The sequence below is a fragment of the Lepus europaeus genome, chromosome 5, assembly GCF_033115175.1.
Source record: "Lepus europaeus isolate LE1 chromosome 5, mLepTim1.pri, whole genome shotgun sequence".
In the NCBI taxonomy this organism is placed as follows: domain Eukaryota; kingdom Metazoa; phylum Chordata; class Mammalia; order Lagomorpha; family Leporidae; genus Lepus; species Lepus europaeus.
In genome coordinates, this window is record NC_084831.1 from 87541885 (window position 1) to 87562284 (window position 20400).

A 20400-nucleotide genomic window follows, 5' to 3' on the forward strand; every position below is an offset into this window, starting at 1 on the left:
CCACAGTAACAGTGGCCCCTCCTTTGTTTCTAGTAACTCAGCAGATAACCACCACTCCAGGGATTTCCCACCATTTCCATGCCTTTTGGAGGCACTCTATCATTATTTTCAAAAAACTCTGGCCAAGCTATTCCAAGGGACTTCAGAATCCTGGGTCAAGCTATTGTCCATTCCCCCACCCCCCATAGGATGAGGATGGCACCCAAGGCTACCTTACAGTTTAGCCCTTTAGATATTTATATGGGAGGCTCTTCTTCACTTCTAATATCCTCTTTGATTCAGATACTCAAGCGCAGTGGGTTAACACTCTCGCCTGAAATGCCAGCATCCCATATGGGCGCCAGTTCTAGTCCTGGCTGTTCCTCTTCCTATCTAGCTCTCTGCTATGGCCTGAGATAGCAGTAGAAGATGGCCCAAGTCCTTGGGCCCCTGCACTCACGTGGGAGACCTGGAAGATCAAATAAAGCAGTATAGCAGACTAGGCCAAGCACAGAAGGCTCTGATAGAATATGGCAACAAGATTCTCCTGGCATCAGATTCTAAAAATCATTAACAACCAATCACCACAGGAGATCTAGTTTTATTAAAAATCTGGAGAGAGGAACTCCCTGCCCACACTGCCCTGAAAAATTACAGCCTGAGTGCAAATTACCCTATCAGGTATACTTAGCACTCCTGCTGCAGTTAAATTACAGGGAATTTCTAACTGGGTACATCTGTCAAGAATTAAACCTCTATACCTTGAGTCTTCACAGACACACCAAAAAGATAACTCTGCCTACTCTTGTGAGCCAACTGATGAACCCAAGGTTATCTTCAAAAGGCTAAAAGATAACTAAAATTTTTTGCTTTGCAATAAACTTCTCCCTAAAGAGACAGCCACTAAGGCTGCTGCACTTCCCAGCTGACATGTTTTTCCTACTCTTTCTATCTTTCACAGGGAGCTGCCAGATGGAGGAAAACTCCATGGTAACCTTTTCCAACATAGTAGTAAAAGGGGAAAAAAATCTTATTAAATGTCATTAAATTGCTTTAAGAAACCTGTCTGCCACCTTAGGTGATAGCCCAGACCACAGGCCAGGCCCGAGAGCAACTACAAGATTCTTTATATTCCTTATCTAATGCGGCCATGGATAACTACTAGTCCTAGATTACTCACTGGCAGAATAGAGAGGAGCATATGCAGTGATTAATAAAACCTGTGGCACTCACATGACCAACAGTGAGCTCATGGAAGAGGACATCAAAAGGACTTTTAAAAAAAAATTTTACTTTTTTGGAAAGACAGTGTGATGAAGGGTGAGAGGAGACAGAGGAAGAGATGTCTCCCATCTATTGGTTCACTCCCCAAAGGCCCACAATGGCTGAGGCTGGGCTGGGCTGAAGTCAGCATCCTACATGGATGTCAGGAGCCCAAATACTTGGGCCATCACCTGCTGCTTCCCAGGGGCATTATTAGGAAGCCGGATCAGAAGTATGGAGTAGATGGATTTGAATCAGGCACTCTGATATGGGATGCAGGCATCCGAGTGGTAGCTTAACTGGCCATGCTACTCATCCATACCACCAAAAGGATTCAAGATCAAGCCAAGTGGCTCCATGGTTTTGATAAGGGAAATCCCTTCGCATCTACCATCTGGGAAACAGCAAAAACTGTCCTCCCTTCTCTAATATGGTTCTTATTCTTTCTCCTTTTTAGCCCATGGATACTCACCCTAATAGTCAATTTATGTCTTCCAGAAACCAACAGTTTCACATAAAGATGATCATCAGGGATTCCAGCCATTACTAATGATTGATGACAAACCTCCATCTCCTCAATGGAAGCTCTAGATCAGTTAGCAAGGGTTTCTGGTGCCCTGGCTAGGCAGGAATGCTCTCCTTACACAGTGTTAAGAGTGTCAAAGATAGACCTTTCTCTCTTGACTTCCCATAAAGATTAAGGATGAAAACCTCAGAGGTGGGGGAAGGAGATGATGTAGGTAGATAGCTAGCAGGAAGAGAGCTGAGGTCATCAGTCCCTCTCTACAACTCCATCAACTCCACCCAAACCCTCCAACATTCTGCACTGCAGAAAACTGCTACTTCCACAAAACCCCACCCAGCACCAGCATCAGCTGAAAATACCCAACATGGGACGGGCGCTGCGGAGTGGAAGGTTAAGCCTCCACCTGCAGTGCTGGCATCCAATATGGGCATCAGTTTGAGTCCTAGTTGCTCCACTTCCGATCCATAATGTGCCTGGGAAAGCACCGAAAAATGGCCCAAGTCCTTGGGCCCCTGCACCCACATGGGAGATACTGAAGAAGCTCCTGGCTCCTGGCTTTGACATGGCCCAACCCTGGCCATTGCAGGCCATTTGGAGAGAGAACCAGCAGATGGAAGACTTCTCTCTCTCTCTCTCTTTTTATTTTTTTAAAATTTTTTTGACAGGCAGAGTGGACAGAGAGAGAGAAAGACAGAGAGAAAGGTCTTCCTTTGCCGTTGGTTCACCCTCCAATGGCCACCGCGGCTGGTGCGCTGCGGCCGGCGCAACGCGCTGATCCGAAGGCAGGAGAGCCAGGTGCTTCTCCTGGTCTCCCATGGGGTGCAGGGCCCAAGTACTTGGGCCATCCTCCACTGCACTCCCGGGCCACAGCAGAGAGCTGGCCTGGAAGAGGGGCAACTGGGACAGAATCCGGTACCCCAACCGGGACTAGAACCCGGTGTGCCGGCGCCAGTAGGTGGAGGATTAGCCTATTGAGCCGCGGCGCCGGCCTCTCTCTCTCTTGTCTCTCCACTCCCCCCCCCCCCAATTCTGTAACTCTGCCTTTCAAATAAATAAACAAATTAAAAAAAAAAAAAAAGAGCCAACTTAAGGGGCTGACACTGTGGTAGAGTGGGTTAAGCTACCACCTGCAGTGCTGGCATCCCATATGGGCACTGGTTCAAATCCCAGCTGATCTACTTCCGATCCAGCTTCCTAATAATGTGCTTGGGAAGGCAGCAGAGGATAGCCCAAGTGCTTGGGCCCCTGCATCCAAATAGGAGACCTGGAAGAAGCTCCTGGCTTCAGCCTGGCCCATTCTTGGTTATTGCAGGCCATTTGGGGAGTGAACCAGCAGATGGAAGACCTCTCTCTTTGTCTCTCCCTCTCTCTATATAATTCTGCCTTTCAAGTAAATAAAAAAATAAATCTTTAAAAAGAGTATAAAAAGAATTCACCTCAAATCCAGAACATCACAAACACAGTTGAAGATGATAGTTTGAGTGAAGCAGCAAATGGAAGTCCTCTCTCTCTCTGTCTCTCCTTCTCTCTCTCTGTCTCTGTAACTCTGCCTCTCAAATAAATAAAAAGCAATCTTTTTTTAAAAAGTATTTTTAAAAAGTCAACTCAAAATCCAGAACATACACAAACACAGTTAAAGGTGATAGTTGTACCTAGAGACCTTAATTTTGGCAGAAATCAGTTTTAAAAAAAACCTAAAGAATGCCCATTTTTGTACAATCTCAACCCTTCTGACACTAACTGTGTGGAAATTCTCCAATCCACCTTGCAGACCCAACTACAATTTAACTCAGTTCTGGAACTAATTACCTGGAATTAGTGCAAACACCACTGATTGAAGGCTCAGCCCACAGACTGCTGCCCTTTTAGAGGCTAACCACAAGTCTGAGGTCTCTTGAACTCCTGACCAGGCAGCCATAAATTGAAGGTTCCCACAATTCCCTTCTCCAGGATCAATAATTTGCTATAATGGCTCTTGGAACTCAAGGAAACACTTTGCTTACTAGCACCAATTTATTATAGAGATACAACACAGGAACGGCCAAATGGAAGCGATGCATAGGGCAAGGTGTGTGGGATAAGGTGTGGCAAGTGAAATGTGTTCACCAATACAGAAGCTCTTTGAATCACACTGTTTAGGGTTTTCATGGAGGTTCCATTATAGAGGCAGGATTGATTGACTCAGTGTCCACTGGGGCTTGAGCTCAATCTTTGACCCCTCCCCTCTCCCCAAAGGTCAGGGGATAGAGCTGTAAGTTCTGACCCACTAATCATGCAGTTGGTTCCTCTGGTAACCAGATCCCATCCTGAAGTTATCATCTTCTCCAATCATTCAAGAGTCACCTCATTTACAAAAAAGATACTTCTATCATTCCCAAGATTCCAAGGGTCTTAAATGTCTTGTATCAGGAGCTCGGTACTAAGACCAAATGTCTTTTACCAAAAATGCTCCCATTACTTCAAAATTACAAGAATTTTAGGAACTGCACAGAAACTAAACTGTGTATTTCTTATTATGCCTTAAGTATCTAGGAGCCCAACTGAGCCTTCAAACCATGTCTTGGGGGCTTTCCTCCAACACCAAGGGGCAAGGGTTGGGCACATCTGCCATCCTTCCTTTTTTTTTTTAAGATTTATTTATTTTATTTGAAAGTCAGAGTTACACACAGAGAAAGGAGAGGCAGAGAGAAAAAGAGAGAGGTCTTCCATCCAATGGTCCACTCCCTAGATGGCTGCAACGGCCGGAGCTGCGCTGATTCGATGCCAGGAGCCAGGAGCTTCTTCCAGGGATTTGGGCCATCTTGTACTGCTTTCCCAGGCCATAGCAGAGAGCCGGATCGGAAGAGGAGTATCTGGGACTCGAACCGGCACCCATATGGGATGTCGGCGCTTCGGGCCAGGGCTTTAACCCACTGCACCACAGCACCAGCCCCTGCCATCTTTCCTTGAGCCTCCTCCAGAGTCCTTTGAAGCTCAGAAATGAGAGGCCAGGGATCTCCTTCTAGGGCCAGGAGCAGAACCTCCTCTGATCTCCTCATCCAGGAGACAACTGATAAGGGCAGGGCCCTCGGAGAGTTCAGTGCAATCACAGGAAGCGCCTTTACTCTCTTCTTAGAAACAGCCCTGGGATGTTCGCAGCATTCAGAGGTGGTGGCAGAGAAGGCTTCAAAAATGTTTGCACTGTACAGCAAGGTGTCTACATGGAAGACCATGGCCCACAAGACTATAGGGACCTACCTTTCTTTTTTTTTAATTATTTTTACTTTATTATTAAAGATTCATTTATTACTGACGCCATAAACAAGAGTGTCAGATTGTTAAATCAACAACAGGAGTCACTGTGTACTTTCGTCTCATGTGGGATCTGTCCCTAATGTGTTGTCCAATGTGAAGTAATGCTATAACTAGTACTAAAACAGTATTTTTACACTTTGTGTTTCTGTGTGGGTGCAAACTGATGAAATCCTTACTCAGTATATACTGAATCGATCTTCTGTATATAAAGATAATTGAAAATGAAAAAAAAAAAACGGTGTTAAATTGGAAATTGCATAGAAAATTAATCAATTTTTAAAAAATATCATGTAGGATCTCTGTCCTTAATGTGCTGTACATTGTTATTTAATGCTCTAACTAGTACTCCAACAGTATGTTTCACTTTGTGTTGCTATGTGGGGGCAAACTGTTGAAATCTTTACTTAATATATACTAAACTGATCTTCTGTATATAAAGAGAATTGAAAATGAATCTTGATGTAAATGGAAGGGGAGAGGGAGCGGGAAAGGGGAGGGTTGAGGGTGGGAGGGAAGTTATGGGGGGGGGAAGCCATTGTAATCCATAAGCTGTACTTTGGAAATTTATATTCATTAAATAAAAGTTAAAAAAAAAAAAAGATTCATTTGAGAGGGAGGGAGGGAGGGAGGGAGGGAGGAAGAGCAAGCGAGCAAGCGAGCGAGCGAGTGGTCTTCCATCCACTGGTTCACTCTCCAGATGGCTGCAACAGCCAGAGCTGAAAGAGAAAGAGAGAGAGAAAGAGAGATGGTTCACTCTCCAGTTGGCTGCAATGGCCAGAGCTGCGCCAGGCCAAAGCCAGGAGCCAGGAGCTTCTTCTGGGTCTCCTATGTAGGTGCAGGGACCCAAGGACAGGCCATTCTCTGCTGCATTCCCAGGAGCATTAGTAGGGAGCTGGATTGGAAGAGAAGCAGCAGGGACTCAAACTGGTACCATATGGGATGCCGGCACTGCAGGTAGCAGCTTTACCCATATGCCACAGTGCTGATGCCAGGCCTACCTTTCAAAAAGCAGATATTGGTTGATGAAATGTTAGAATCATTTGAAAAGTGATCAAATATGTTGGAATAACATTGTGGCACTAGGCTGCTCCATTTGTGTGTATCAACAGATGCCTTTCCATAAGAATGCTAATAATTATCAGTAAATGATGAGAATTAGTAATTACTGAGCACATCTGATACTAAGGATTTTACATGCTTTATAATTCTCACAACAACTCTATGAGGTAGGTAATATTATTAGACCTCATCAAGTCAGTAACTTGATCAAGCCTGCTAGAGAGAAGGCATATGTTCCACTGGTTCCTGATTATGATGCTCTGGATGTCGCCAACAAAATATGGACCATGTAAACGGAGTTCAGCTGGCTAATTCTATTTTTTTAAAGATTTATTTTATTTGTTTGAAAGACAGAGTTACAGAGAGAGGTAGAGTCAGAGAGAGAGGTCTTCCATCTGCTGGTTCACTCCCCAGATGGCCACAAGGGCCAAAGCTGCGCCGATCTGAAGCCAGGAGCCAGGAGCTTCTTCTGGGTCTTCCATGCAGATGCAGGGGTCCAAGGTCTTGGGCCATCTTCTACTGCTTTTCCAGGCCATAGCAGAGAGCTGGATTGGAAGAGGAGCAGCTGGACTAGAACTGGCACCCAAATGGGATGCCAGCGGCACCTCAGGCCAGGGTTTTAACCCACTGAGCCATAGCGCCGTCCCCGCCTAATTCTAAATATATGTTTCTTCATCACACACACAAAAAAAGTGGTCTGAGAGAACAAGGCAGCAAGAGTCAGTACAGGCACAGTAGAGGCAGAGACATTGAGGCATTAGAGAACAAAGAGTTTAGATCATTGCAACACTTCGATATGGTCTGAGAAAGGCAGTTGGGTGTTGTTGATAAAGATAAGGCTGGATGAGCAGGCCAGGACCTGATTGTGCAGGGCCTTTGATGTTTTGATAGAGGGTTTGATTTTTTTTCCTGAAAGTGAGAGGAAGTGATTTGTAAGATACCTGTGGTTACCTACCACCAACCAGTCACTACTCCATACTGACTCCTTGATGAGCAGATACTCTTTTGATCAGGAAATCTCCTTTCCACAGCACCGTATGTATCTCAGAGTCATCCATGGAAATCCTACTACTTTGTCAGTATTTAGGAAAAGGCATCAGCTTGAATCTGGCCCATAAGTCACAGAAACAATTTACTAGGAGCCCTGGGAAAGGTCTCCTTCCTGTTTGCAGACACACAGGGGAAAAAGCGTGCCTCTCCTTCTGACGGGTAGTGTAGGGGTCTAGATGCTGCAACCATCATGCAATTCCAGAAGGGTCCATCATGGAAGAAATGATGGAGGAGAATGAAAGGAAGAATTTGATGGCTCCTGGTCATCAAATCGCTGACTTAGTCTCCTGGAAGCCTTACTTGCTGGGTGAGGTGTTAACTGTCTACGGCTATTCTGGCTGAGCCAGCGCTTTCTATCACTTGGGAGTCAAAAACATCCCAACCAACTTATCATCAAAACTTTTTAAGCAGAGAATCACGTCTTGGCACAAACATGTTCTAAAGATTCCTCCAAGAGTGTAAGAAGGTGAATTGGGGGAAGAGGCTGGTAGAATTGGGGGAAGAGGCGTGTAGTTAGGAGGCAGACGTCTCTCCTCATGGAGAGTCCACCCTCTGAAACTTTCCTTCCCCTTCCATTCCCGATGGGACTGCTGACTAATGTGGAAATGGTGAGAGCAAAGAAAAATGCATAAAAGTGTTGCACAAGTCAAATTAGTGTTGACATACAAAAGCACTGGTTGTCTTTCTGTTGTGCATTATTGACATCAGAGCTCAGAAGACCTGGTCCTGAACAGCTTCAGTCTGGTTGGGAAGCAAAATACTAGCAAGCAAACAAACAAGGAACCTACTTAACTCACACAAAAAGTATCTTATTGTTTACCAGCCTATTACCCCTCACTAGAATGTAAATTAGAACTAATTCAAGAGATCAGGGAGTTTGTTTTATTTGTTCTGCTCCTAGCAGACACTCAACAAATGTTTGAGGGCAGGGATTTGGTGCTGCAGTTAAGACATGAACTTGGGATGCCTGCATTCAGTACTGGAGTGCTTGGGTTCAAGTCTCAACTCCACTTCTGATTCCAGTTTCCTGCTGATGAATAACCTGGGAGGCAGCAAGTCATGTCAAAAGTACTTAGGGAGCCGGCGCCGCAGCTCACTAGGCTAATCCTCTGCCTTGTGGCGCCGGCACACCGGGTTCTAGTCCTGGTCAGGGCGCCGAATTCTGTCCTGGTTGCCCCTCTTCCAGGCCAGCTCTCTGCTGTGGCCCAGGAGTGCAGTGGAGGATGGCCCAGGTGCTTGGGCCCTGCACCCCATGGGAGACCAGGAGAAGCACCTGGCTCCTGCCTTCGGATCAGCGCGGTGTGCTGGCCGCAGCGCGCCAGCCGCGGCAGCCATTGGAGGGTGAACCAACGGCAAAAGGAAGACCTTTCTCTCTCTCTCTCTCTGTCCACTCTGCCTGTCAAAAAAAAAAAAAAAAAGAAAAAAGAAAGTACTTGGGGTCAGCGCCATGGCTCACTAGGCTAATCCTCCACCTGTGGCGCAGGCACCTCAGGTTCTAGTTCTGATTGGGGCACTGGTTCTGTCCCAGTTGCTCCTCTTCCAGTCCAGCTCTCTGCTGTGGCCCGGGAAGGCAGCGGAGGATGGCTCAAGTCCTTGGGCCCCGCACCCACATGGGAGACCAGGAGGAAGCACCTGGCTCCTGGCTTTGGATGGCGCAGCGCACCAGCCGTAGCGGCCATTTGGTGGGTGAACCAACAGAAGGAAGACCTTTCTCTCTCTCTCTCTCTCTGTCTAACTCTGCCTGTCAAAAAAAAAAGAAAGAAAGAAAGAAAGAAAGAAAGAAAGAAAGAAAGAAAGAAAGAAAGAAAGAAAGAAAAGAAAGTACTTGGGTCCCTGCCACCCACATGGGAGATCCAGATGGAGTTCCCAGCTGTTGGCTTAGGTCTGTCCAGGCCTGGCTGTTGCTGGTGTTTTGAGGAGTAAACCAGTAGATGAAATATCTCTCTGTCTCTGCTTTTTCTCTGCCTTTTAAATAAAGAAAAAGAATGAAAGAAAAATTTAAAACAAAACAAAACAAAAAAAAAAACAATGTTCATTGACAGAACAAATAAGCCTTGGGCCATCACGCTGGTCTGGCCCATAGGACCTTGCCAGCCCTACACTCTGTCTACATCTTGCTTAAAGTGCCCCTGTATACACCTTGTGAACTGGTCCTATCAGCATGGTTGGGCCTCCCAAGGAACATAATATGATGGCAGAGACCACTCCCAATTTCCAAAGCTGCTGCCTTCTCTAAACACTGTCTGGCAACTGTACCTGCAGGTCAGGGGCTGGGAGCAAGAGCTTATGTACAGCTTACATACGGCCAACTCCTTTCTGCGTGGGATAAACCATCCGCGAGAGCTGGGCCAGGCGGGATGTGCCCAACAAGGAGGCCAAGGGTCGGTGTAACCTGCAGGCCTCAGACAATGACTCTGGAACACTGGCCAGGACCTGGCAGCTCTGCTTGCCCAGAGGCCTCCTTCCGCTTAGATGCACCTCTCTCTCCCTTTGAGCTCCCACCTCCTCCTGGCACAGGTCCTCTTTCCCTCCTACTCTGTTTCCTGGCTCTATTCCTCCAGGCTTCCTGTCACACTAACCTCTTTGTCTCTTCTCCCTGGTCCTCAAATGGCATTTTTTTTCATGCCCTCTGTAAGCCCAAAGCTGCTTGCCAAGCCCCTTCCTCCTCCTCATTTCCTTGGTCTCCTCAAAAACTGCACTGAATCTAGATTTAAACAAGTTTCCTTCTGGGCATTTTGTTCCGTGAGCCTGGGTGGCTTGGGGGCAATCTGTCTCTCTGGGAGAAACAAGCCGTCCTGGGAATGATTCTGCGCGGGAGGCAGCTTTGTCGGGCTTGGCTGGGAGCCTTGCCCCCAAGTTTGTGCGTGAGCCCTCCAGCAATCCATCAAAACTCACAAGTTCTTACTGACACTTCTCAGGGTGTTAGTCAGCTCTGGAATGGATTCTCTGGGCGACATGAGCCTGCTATTATCTTCATACCCAAGGTCAAGTTAGGGAAGCAGCACATATAAAACCTCATTCAACAATAAAAGATTAAATATTTGAGTGCCATACTTATATCTGCCATTCAACCTCAGGGCTATAGTCTCCTTTCCAGGGCTATTACCGCCAATGTCCACCTTAGCTGGTAGCTCCCCCAGCACAGCTGTCAGCCTGAAAGGCACTCACCACGGGCACCCTGGCCTGGAGAACCCATTCTATTCCACTTCAGCTAGCTTTTAGGAGCTATGAAGCAGCAGCCACCACGGCATAGTCTCCCTCCTACCTACATGGGGGCTATGCCTTTTGCAGGCTTTAGCTCCGTTGGGTAGAGGAAAGCATCCAGGTATGTAAGAGTTAAAGTCTCTTCAGAGAGCAACCACAGGTCACCACACCAGAAGACAGTCAAGTTTCTTCCGCGGTAAGGGACAAGGTATATTTCCTACCTTTCTGTAGCCTCTGCCTACCCCTTGCCAAGATGATGCAAGATGCCCTTTTGCCCTCCCCTGAGCTCAGCCTCTCACCCTCCTTGCCCAGAGCCAATCCTTCGGAGTCAGCACTCACAGTCTGGCACCGGCTGCCAGCCCCCAGGCCATAGAAGGAGAGGGGAGGGCAGCATTTAAAGGCATGCAGTAGGGGAGAGGCTTGTTTGCCTTTTCTTCGCCTTGTTTCTGTTCTGACTCAGTGAACCTGGCTCCTCTACATCTGTGCCTCCTTCAGGATCCAACCAGAGCCCATTTTTGCCCGTGCTGGCTCACAGGCCAGCCCCCATTTGCTTCTCTGATCACAGTGCCAACCCACAGGGACCATTTCTGGTCTGGGGCTGGATTTTCATCTTTCAACATGGAGAGTGAGAGGGAAATTCTCTCTCCAACTTTTCATGCATCAAATGAGCTCAGCAAATGAGAGAAGTCTTCAAAACGCTTATAGAAAATGTGCATTACTGCTGAATTCCATTTTCTGCCTACTTTTTTTTTTTTTTTTTTTTTTGAGCATCCTTGTTAGGAATTGAATTTGGTGAGGAAGGAAGGAAGGAGTAGGGGAGGAGGAGAGAAGAATTTTGATCTGTAGAATACCCTGTTGCCTTAAGGACTCCAGAGTTGAAGATTCTGGGAGCTCTTAGGGAAAGTGTCCAGGGCAGGGAAGGGTGGGTGAGGAGAGTGGAGCAGAAGAGAAGTTCTCCTGCCAGCCCTGGGTGCAGGCCCCATATCTGCCCACTGAGTTTCTCCCTAGGCCCCTGAAGCCTCCAGAATGCCTGCTCCTTTCCTGTATTCATACTGCTATTCTGCCTGGCCCGTTCTTTCCTCTTCCCTGCTCCTCCTTCAAGATCAGGTAGGAATTTCTCCCGAGAGCTCTTGCCCCCTTCCCTGTCCCTCCCAGCGATCAGGGTCCCTTTCTGTGGGGCTGTCTCCCAGCCTCTGCTCACATTCCTGGTGGAGAACCTGACAGGGTATGTTGGCCCATAAGTCTGTGCTTTTCACAGCTTCACTTGCTCTTTGTTTTCTGAGGACCAACTGTATGCCAGGCATCGATCCAGTGGTGATCAAGAGACCCAGCTCCTCAGTGCTGCCAGGTGGTGTGTAGTCAGGTGAGGGAGGGAAAGACTTCAGAAGGAGTTACAAGATGGTGGCTGACAGGAGAAAGAAAGTCAAGTTCTAGGGGGATAAACTAGAGGGCGGCTGTACTTCAGTTTGGAGCTGAGCCAGTTGGGGAAGATCTCCCTGAGGAAGGAATGCTTAAGCTGAGACCTAAAGAATGCAGAACTCATGGCCAGGGAGAGAGGTAGCAGTGTGTTCACATATGTGTGCATGTGTGCTTATGTGTGTACATGCACATGTGCATATGGGGTGGAGTCAGGGGATCCTTGTTCAGGCTGAGCATGGACATGTCCAGAACCTCTCCAGGGAAAGGGGCTGGAGGAACTAAGATAGAGCAATGGAGGGAAATCAGGCTGGAAAGTCAAATAGGAAGAAACAGGAAGTCCCTGGTCAATCCCAGGGGCATGGTCAGAAAGGGAGAGATTGTGACTTTTCTGCATTCTATTACTACAGTCTTGTGGAATGCTAAGTCCATGCAGGTGCCTAAGAAGGGCTTGTTAAACAAAGAAATGAAAACACTTTGAGAAACAATTTAAACACGACATGGGGGCTCCTCTCTGGACCAGCTGGGCCACCATGTGGACCACTTCAGGCTTTCACTGGGAGTCACGGAAGCGTCCATCTGTCTGGCCCAGCACAGGTTTGTAATGAGGCACATATGGCATGATGTAAGTTGGTCAGATTTAGCAAGACAAGTGTGCCACTCATCCCAATCAGGCCTCTCTAGAGCCAGTGAGGGGAATCTAATGACATCTGCCAGGCTGGGACTTCACACGGCAGGAGAACCTGGCAGATAGAGACCCAGCCGGCGGCTTTCCTGATGCCACTCATCGACAGAGGCTCTCTCTGATATTTCCTGTGGCCTTGCGGACCTTGGAGGATCAAAGCCTTTTACAGCCAGGGAGGACCCTAGGGATTACCTGGTCAGCCCTTAATTTTGCAGATGAGGACCCTGGTGTCCAGAGAGGCTAAAGGACTAAGTCACTGACAAGACCAGGCCAGGCTTCTAGGTCCCCTGGTTCTATATCCAGGCCTCTTGTAAACCCATCGGAAGGGGAGAAAGGAGTGAAGCGGAGAAGCCTAGAAGGGAGAGAGAGGAAGAAGCTGAGGAAGGACAAAGTGAGGTGGGGGGAAAGGAGAAGGGAGGAGAGATAGAAGCCTAAAAGGAGAGAAAGAGGGAGTGGGGGAGAGAAGACGAAAGCTACATTGGGACAGAAAAGTAAAGAGATCTCCAAAGCCAAGGGTGACTAGGAAATTTAATGAGTTATTGCAGACAGACCCTGAGCCAAAACCACTCAGCTTAGCTGCTCTGACCTGCAGAAACAGTGAGATAAATTTTTATTGTTTTAAGCTTCTAAAGCCTAGGTCAATTTATGAATGCAGCAATAAAACACTACTATAGATACCTTACTGTCATATCAGTGTATGTTAGCAGCTCCATTAATCCTTATGACAACCCTGTGAAGTACAAATTATTTTTTCTACCTTAGGGGTGTGAAAATAGGTTTGGAGAAGTTAAGTAATTTCTCATACGACTGTCTCCAAAGCCCACCAAACCCACCTAGCACCATCCTGCCAGGTCTCTCTAAGGCATTCTCCTCCTCTTCTTCCCACCAACCTCCAGAGATAAGCCAGGCTATACCACTGACAGTTGGATCATTTTAGTGATGAGATTATAAGTTGTCAAGTAAATGATATTTTGAAAACTAGAAAACTACTAATTAGGGCTGACGCTGCAGCGTAGCGGGTAAAACTGCCACCAGCAGTGCCAGCATCCCATATGGACACCAGTTCGAGTCCTGGCTACTCCACTTCTAATACAGCTCTCTGCTATGGCCTGGGAAAGCAGTAGAAGATGGCCCAAATTCTTGGGCCCCTGAACCCGCATGGGAGACCTGGAAGAAGCTCCTGGCTCCTGGCTTCGAATGGGTGCAGCTCCGGCCGTTGCAGCCAATTGGGGAGTGAACCAGCAGATGGAAGACCTCTATCTCTGCCTCTTCACTCTCTGTGTAACTCTGACTTTCAAACAGATAAATTTTTTAAAAAAATTTTGTGATATTGTGATACCCAGGAGCAAGGCTCAGACACCTCCACCCCTGTACACTTGCCAAAAGGACTCATCCTACCAAGTATCAAGAACTTGGAAAGAAGAGATGTAGGTCTGGGAGTGTGGAATCCAAGAATCACTCCCCCAAACTGGGCCACTGGAAGCAGGAATTAGGACACTGAATATCAACCTCGACTTCTACAAAATCATTCAGGCAACATTTGTGGAGCACCCACTATTCACAGGGCAACACGCTAAGTCTTAGAGGGAATTACAAAAGAACCAAAAAGCAAGGATGTTTTAGCTTTCACAGAGCTTCTGGTCTAACGTGGAAGATGAGCAAGGCACACTGTCAAGCAGCTTCCTTATTGTCTACAAGAATCATGCATTTATACAATCAACATCCAAAGGGGCTCGCCACCAGCTTCGCCACCAGCTAGCACAGTGGTAGGGACTGAGGTTACAAGGGTGAAGGAGAAGAAGACTTGGTTCCCTGCCCTGAGATGCTTAGGGTCTCAGGGAAGACACAGACAATGATAGAGCTTTGAAAGTGCTTCAGAACCCAGAAGGTATCTGGGAACAAGGGCAACATCTATCTTCTCACCACAGTGTCCTTGGAGGCTGCAGAGGGCCTGGCTAATCTCAGTGTGCTCTTTCATTTGTGCAGGCACAAAGCCTCTCCAGCCTTGAAGAGTCTGGCCATCTGGCAGACAGGGCACTGTGCCATCTAGAGTACAGTCCTACACCTTTCCCGAGCCCTGCGAGGCTGAAAGCCTGGCCAGCAGGCCCAGGCCACCTCAGAGAGGACATCCCTGCGTCTAACTCAGCTCTCCTCCACAACTAAACCCCTCTTCTGATACCACCTCTTCCCCAGCCCTTCCCTTGGTGGGTGGGATCATGCACCCTAATCCTCAGCTGGGATTCTTGTCCCCTTGTAAATAGGCAGATGGCACAGAGCCGGGGTGCTGATGGAGTCCTGACTTTGTCACCAGTGCCCTGAACCCCCTGACCCTCTCTACCAGCAAGTGCTACAACCAGGGCCTTGTAGACAGTGCACACCGGACTCCTCAGCCTGTACCATTTTCCCCACCTTGCCCTATCTTTTCTCTCCCATCTCCTGAGTCTACTTACTGAAGTCCTCCCTGGGTTTCCTGGCATGCAAGTTGCCCTGGGTTAAAACAGTCCATTTCCAGGGCAGCCTCCTTTCCTAATTCCCTCTCTCTAGATGTACTCACAACCTTTCTCTCCCCTGAAGTCCCAGATCATAGCACCTGTATCTCACTTGGACATTTTTACTTTGCACCACAGTAGCTCATGGACTTATTATCCTGTTCATTAGGCTGTAAGCCAAACACGTGTCTTTTTTATCTTTGTATGTCCCCAAGGTCATTACTGGGACAACTATACCTTCAAAAACTATTTGCTGAGTAGGTGAAGAAAACATAGGAAAAACTCCAAGTACAAATTAAATGGGGGTATAGTAATCTCCCTGACTCTCTGGCCCCATTCCACTCAGCTTACACAATCACTTCTGATATTAATCATTCTGAAGCAAAGCTTTTCTCATGCCAAAAGAAATCAATAGCTTCCACTGCCTGCTGCATTAAATCCGCACTTCTCAACTTGAATCAAGTCTGCTTTCACCCCTTTTGCCACATCTGGCCTGAATCCTACTTGCTTAGCCCCATTTTCTGGTACTCCCTCTCTTTCGTTCCAGCTCTGCCATTAGCACCCATTAGACCCTTTTCTTGTGTCTGTGTCTAAATTTCTTCATCCTGTAAAGTTTTCTTTTCCTATTCTCATCTTGCCACCTAGTATAGCTTGCTCTTGGTCTAGCTCAAAATCAGTGTTAAAATATTTTAGGATGGGAAATGCCATCATCTAAACCTTGTGAACAGATTTTGTATAGCATGAAGTAGGTTTTCATAAGGCCTGGAGGGGTGACCTGCACCCTTGTTTGAGGGAACCATGTGGCTGGACAAATGAAAACAACAGCCCATCCAAGGTTCTTGTGGGGAGACCTATGGGGAAGCTTGCAGCTGAAGGTGGACATTTTGAGGCCGTTGCTGTGGTATAGTAGGTTAAGCCTCTGCTGGTGGCGCTGGCATTCCAGATAGGTGGTGGTTAGTGTCCTGGCTGCTCCTCTGCCCATCCACTCTCTGCTTATGGCCTGGGAAGGCAGTGGAAGATGGCCAAGGGCTTAGGCCCCTGCAACAGTGTGGGAGACCCGGAAGAAGCACCTGGCCCCTGACTTCAGATCAGCCCAACCCTAGCCATTGCGGCCATTTGGAGAATGAACCAGTGGATGGAAGACCTTTCTCTCTGTCTCTCCATCTGTCTCTGTAATTCTTTCTCTCAAATAAATAAACCTTAAAAAAAAAAAATAGTGAGGCCAGCACTGTGGCATAGCAGGTAAAGCTATCACCTGCAATGCCAGCATCCCATATGGGCGCCAGTTCTAGTCCCGGCTGTTCCACTTCAGATCCAGCTCTCTGCTATGGCCTGAGAAAGCAGTAGAGGATGGCCTATATGCTTGGGCCCCTACACCCACGTGGGAGACTCCAAAGAAGCTCCTGACTCCTGGCTTCAGATTGGCCTAGCTCTGGCTTTTGTGGCCACTTGGGGAGTGAACCAGCAGACAGAAGACCTCTCTTTCTTTCTGCCTCTGCCTCTCTGTACCTTTTCCTTTCAAATAAATTTTTTTTTAAAAAAAGTGGACATTTCAGGCTGAGAAACAAAGTGTTCTCTTTCATAACAGTTGAGTAGGAGTAGGGTAGAGAGGTAGAAAACATATTTGAGTTGCAACAAATTTAGCTGATGCTGTATCTGAACTTGAGTTTGTTCCTGCAGGATGTGAGATTTCTTTATTGAGAGTTGCTGACTGATAATAAAAGCAAACGTTACACACTTACTATAGTCCAAGGCGAAACCCAAATCCTTGCAAAGATCAAATTCTATGATCCTCATAACAATTTTATGATTTTTCAGATGAGGGAAAGATGGCTTGGAGAAGTTAAGAATCATTCCCGGCAAATAAGAGGCAGAGCCAAGATTTGAGCACCAGAAATCTGACTCCATATCCTCTGAACCTCCACCACCAGGGTTTTCATATGCTTTGTAAATATTTCATCCTTTCTCAATTTCTTTTTTGGGTTATGCTTTAAATTAGTATGGCATTGTATGCTTATTATTTGAAGGTAGAAAACTCAAAACCGTTTTACTGCTATGGATGTCCAATCACATCCTGCCAACTTTGCATATGCTATCTTGCATTATTCGCTTAAGCTTCATACACACAGGTCATATTTCCCCCAGGGAATTTGGAGGGTTCATGAAAGCAGGAATTGTTTTCAACTTCCACTCTATCTTCCACAGTAAACCCAACTGTATTGTTCCTAAATACGAATTGACTTTGATTAAACTGGTACTACAATGACATTACCCTCTGAAGTAAAGCAAAGCTAGTGAAAATATATAGAAATACCCGTGCAGCAGATTTCTAGGACTTTCAGGGGAGGCTGAAAATGGCTGCTGCTCACTGCAAATAGAAAAACATACCAACTAAAAAGTAATCCTGCTGTAAAAACTTGAAACCTGTAACTGCAGACCCCCAAGGCATATATGGGATTTGAATTTTAAAAAACATCAAGACGAAGCTGTGTTTAATTTAGGGCTTTGCTGTCTAGGGAACTCAAATGCCGCTGGGCAGAATGTCCCGCTCAGAGGTGATTATAACCCATGCTTTGGCTCCCTCTGTTGGCAGTTTGCTTTTTCACTTGCAGGAATTCTTGGGTCAAGTTGTGCTCGCGCTGTTGTTTATAAACTCTGAGGTTTATAAAGAGGGAAAACTGGCTCCTTCTCCCCAGATGGCATCTAGACAAACATTTACATTCCTTTTTCTGCTAAGATGGGTCTCTAAAGCCAGGCTCACTCTAAACTGCTATTGTTAGAGAACCACCACACACTCAGCACTCATCTGGCTGTGATTGTTCCCAGCCTTCTGACGGTGGGGCATGCACAGTACCTCCTGATTGCTCACAGGGTGCTTCCCACAGGTCTGATTTCCCCAAACTCGCTGCTAACCCTGAATCTTGGAAGTTTTCTACGACACAGAAAGAGGTCACAATCAGTGGAGTGAATCAAATATCTAAAATTCTGTGTTTGATTCACTAAGTGGAACTGAGCACATGTACATCCTTCCTTCCCAGAACTTGGATAGATGAGTCGGAATTGCTGTTTAGCCGTATCTATGACTCCTCATCATTCGAGATTTGGCTCTAACACCCCCAGGCAGAATTCCTTTATGGTTTTCCCACGGGGACGCTGAGCATCTCTTCCCCCTTTGGGCTGCGAGAAACTCCAATGATCAGTGGATCAGTGCCTGGTACATTGCAGCATTCAGTCAAGATTTGTTTAAATAGTGCTAAACACGATTTTAAGCCACCTTCTACTTTAAGGCCTAATTTCGTCCATTGTGAGAATTCTTCCTGCGTGCAATGCAAAGACATTTGCTTTATATCATGAGAGGGGGCATAACAACATTCCACATAAAATGCTTGCTTCCAAGGAACCTTGCTTATGTGCGGGTGGAAAGAAACAGGCCTGGTATCAATCGGGGCCCTTTCACTTACTGTTAGTGGAGGCAGTTCACCATTAGGGTCTGCACGCTGTCGCTGCCTGCGCCAAGAATGTACGGCTCTGATCAACTCTGTACTTGGGCCATTTCTCAAGGGGTTGTGTTCGTAGCGTGCAGTCTTGAGGGATGAGGTAATGTCTCTGCGTGGAACAAAGAACAGGCTTGCTACCGCTGCTCACTCTCAAGTCGTGGATCTCCTAAGCTCCGCGTTCCTCTCCTGAAGGCAACCTATTTTATGTGCGAACAAGCCTGGGGGCCCACATGCTTCTTTCCTGTAAGAATCGGGGTTCAGGTAATCAACACAAACCTGCCGGTGCTCTGGTTACCACTTTCGTTACAACAGGCTCTCGTCTCTGACCCAAGAGTGTAGTGCGTTCTGTCAGCATTCCCGAAACTGCGGAAGCTAACACTCTCAGACCTTTCACAGGTCGCCACACTCACCAGCTGGGTGCCCCTTCACGGCTGATTGAACTCTTCCAGCTGCAAAGTTTCCCTTCTTTAAGAAGGGGACGATAGTACCCGCGCCAGCGCGGCTGCGGGATTGTTAAACAAGAATGCAAAGATCCCAACCACGCCAGGCTCTTCCCGGGAACACCGACAGCGACTATTTCACTCTGAGGCCTGGTGACTCCGGGCTGGGAGGAAAACCAGGGGGTGGGCTGAGGCTGGCCCGCTTCGCCGCACAAGCGGGCGGCCTTGCAGCCTGAGGAGCGCGCCCCGCGGCGGCTCGGCGACGGCCGTGCGGGCGGCCGGCAGGGCAGCGCGCTGATTGGAGCGGCGAGCCAGCCTCGGCGGCGGCTGCGTAGCAACCACCCAGCTTTCACGTACATCGTCTCTTTCGAGTGGCTTCGGGGTCCCGCTTCTGGGGACTCGGGGGCCACTGGAAACCCGCTGCCCGCCCCCCACCCCTCGGGGTCGAGCCGGCCGCGCCCTCCTCAGGAGCAGCACCAGGAAGCCCCGCGGCGGCGGCGCTCGGGCGCGCGCCCTCGACCTCACGCGCCGGCACGCGCATGCTCGCAGCGCCCCCACGCGCGCCGTCCCGCTCCTGGCTGCCGCCCACGCAGCCGCGTGCCCCGGGCGCGCGGAGCGGGGCGGCTGCGCGGCGCCCGTGCAGGTAGCCCCTGGCGCTCGCACAGGCTGGTGGAGGATGCGGCGGCCCTGGGGGCGCGTCGCCCCCCTCAGTCCACCAGAGCCCGGATACCTCAGAAATTCGGCTCTGGGTCTGTGGGGAGCGAAATGCAACCCAAACCCCCCCCTTTTTTTTTTCCTTTTTTTTTCCGAACCCCCGCGTAAATAAACACGCATAAGCACGCACACAGGCGTCGCCGCGGCCCGCGCTCGCAGGGGCAGGTCCGGGCCGCCGGCCGCGAGGGAAGAGCCGGGGCCGGAGAAGGGGCTCTGTCAGCCGCTGGGCATCGGCCACTCAAAGGTGCGACGTAAGTGCCCGGCGCCACCGGCCCGGCTTAACGGCGCAACGGCCGGCCGGCTCGGGCCTGCGTCTCCGGGGCCAGGCCGGTCGGGGACTGCGGCCGGAGAGACCCGGCGGCGGGCGGGGGCGCTCGGGGCAGGAAGGGAGCCGGGGAGGAAAGGGCGCGGCCGAGGTTCGCACGGCGAGGCAGGGGCGGGTCGGAGACGGCCTTCGGCTGCTCTCCGAGCGACCGGCCGGTAGCGGCAGGCTGCGGCGGGCTCCGCTCTCGGGGCTCGCTGGTCCCCGGGAGAAGCCAGCGGCGCCCGCGGGCCGCGTTGGAGGCGGCCGCGCCGGCTGGCAGCCCCTTGTGCGCAGCGGCCGGCCCCGGCGACACAGAAGGCTGCGGGGGTGGTGGGAAGGGCGCGAGGCCGTCGCCTCTGGCTTAATATGGCAGATGCGCGGAGACTCCAACAGGTGGCTCCGTGGCGCAATGGATAGCGCATTGGACTTCTAGAGGCTGAAGGCATTCAAAGGTTCCGGGTTCGAGTCCCGGCGGAGTCG

The 20400-nt window shown here is 48.8% G+C and overlaps 1 long non-coding RNA gene and 1 other non-coding gene across 2 annotated transcripts in view; one reads left to right on the forward strand and one right to left on the reverse strand.

Moving 5' to 3' along the window:
- The window catches only part of LOC133759953 (uncharacterized), a 103527-nt gene extending 84395 nt beyond the window's left edge, over nucleotides 1-19132 (reverse strand). The window contains exons 1-2 of the long non-coding RNA XR_009865941.1: nucleotides 18873-19132; nucleotides 18427-18703 (exon numbers count right to left, since the gene is read on the reverse strand). This is a non-coding gene — a long non-coding RNA (uncharacterized LOC133759953). The remainder of the gene's footprint in view (nucleotides 1-18426; nucleotides 18704-18872) is intronic.
- Nucleotides 19133-20315: 1183 nt separating this feature from the next.
- TRNAR-UCU (transfer RNA arginine (anticodon UCU)) lies at nucleotides 20316-20400 on the forward strand. Its single transcript is given in 2 exon segments — nucleotides 20316-20352; nucleotides 20365-20400. It is a non-coding gene; the product is annotated as a tRNA-Arg (tRNA).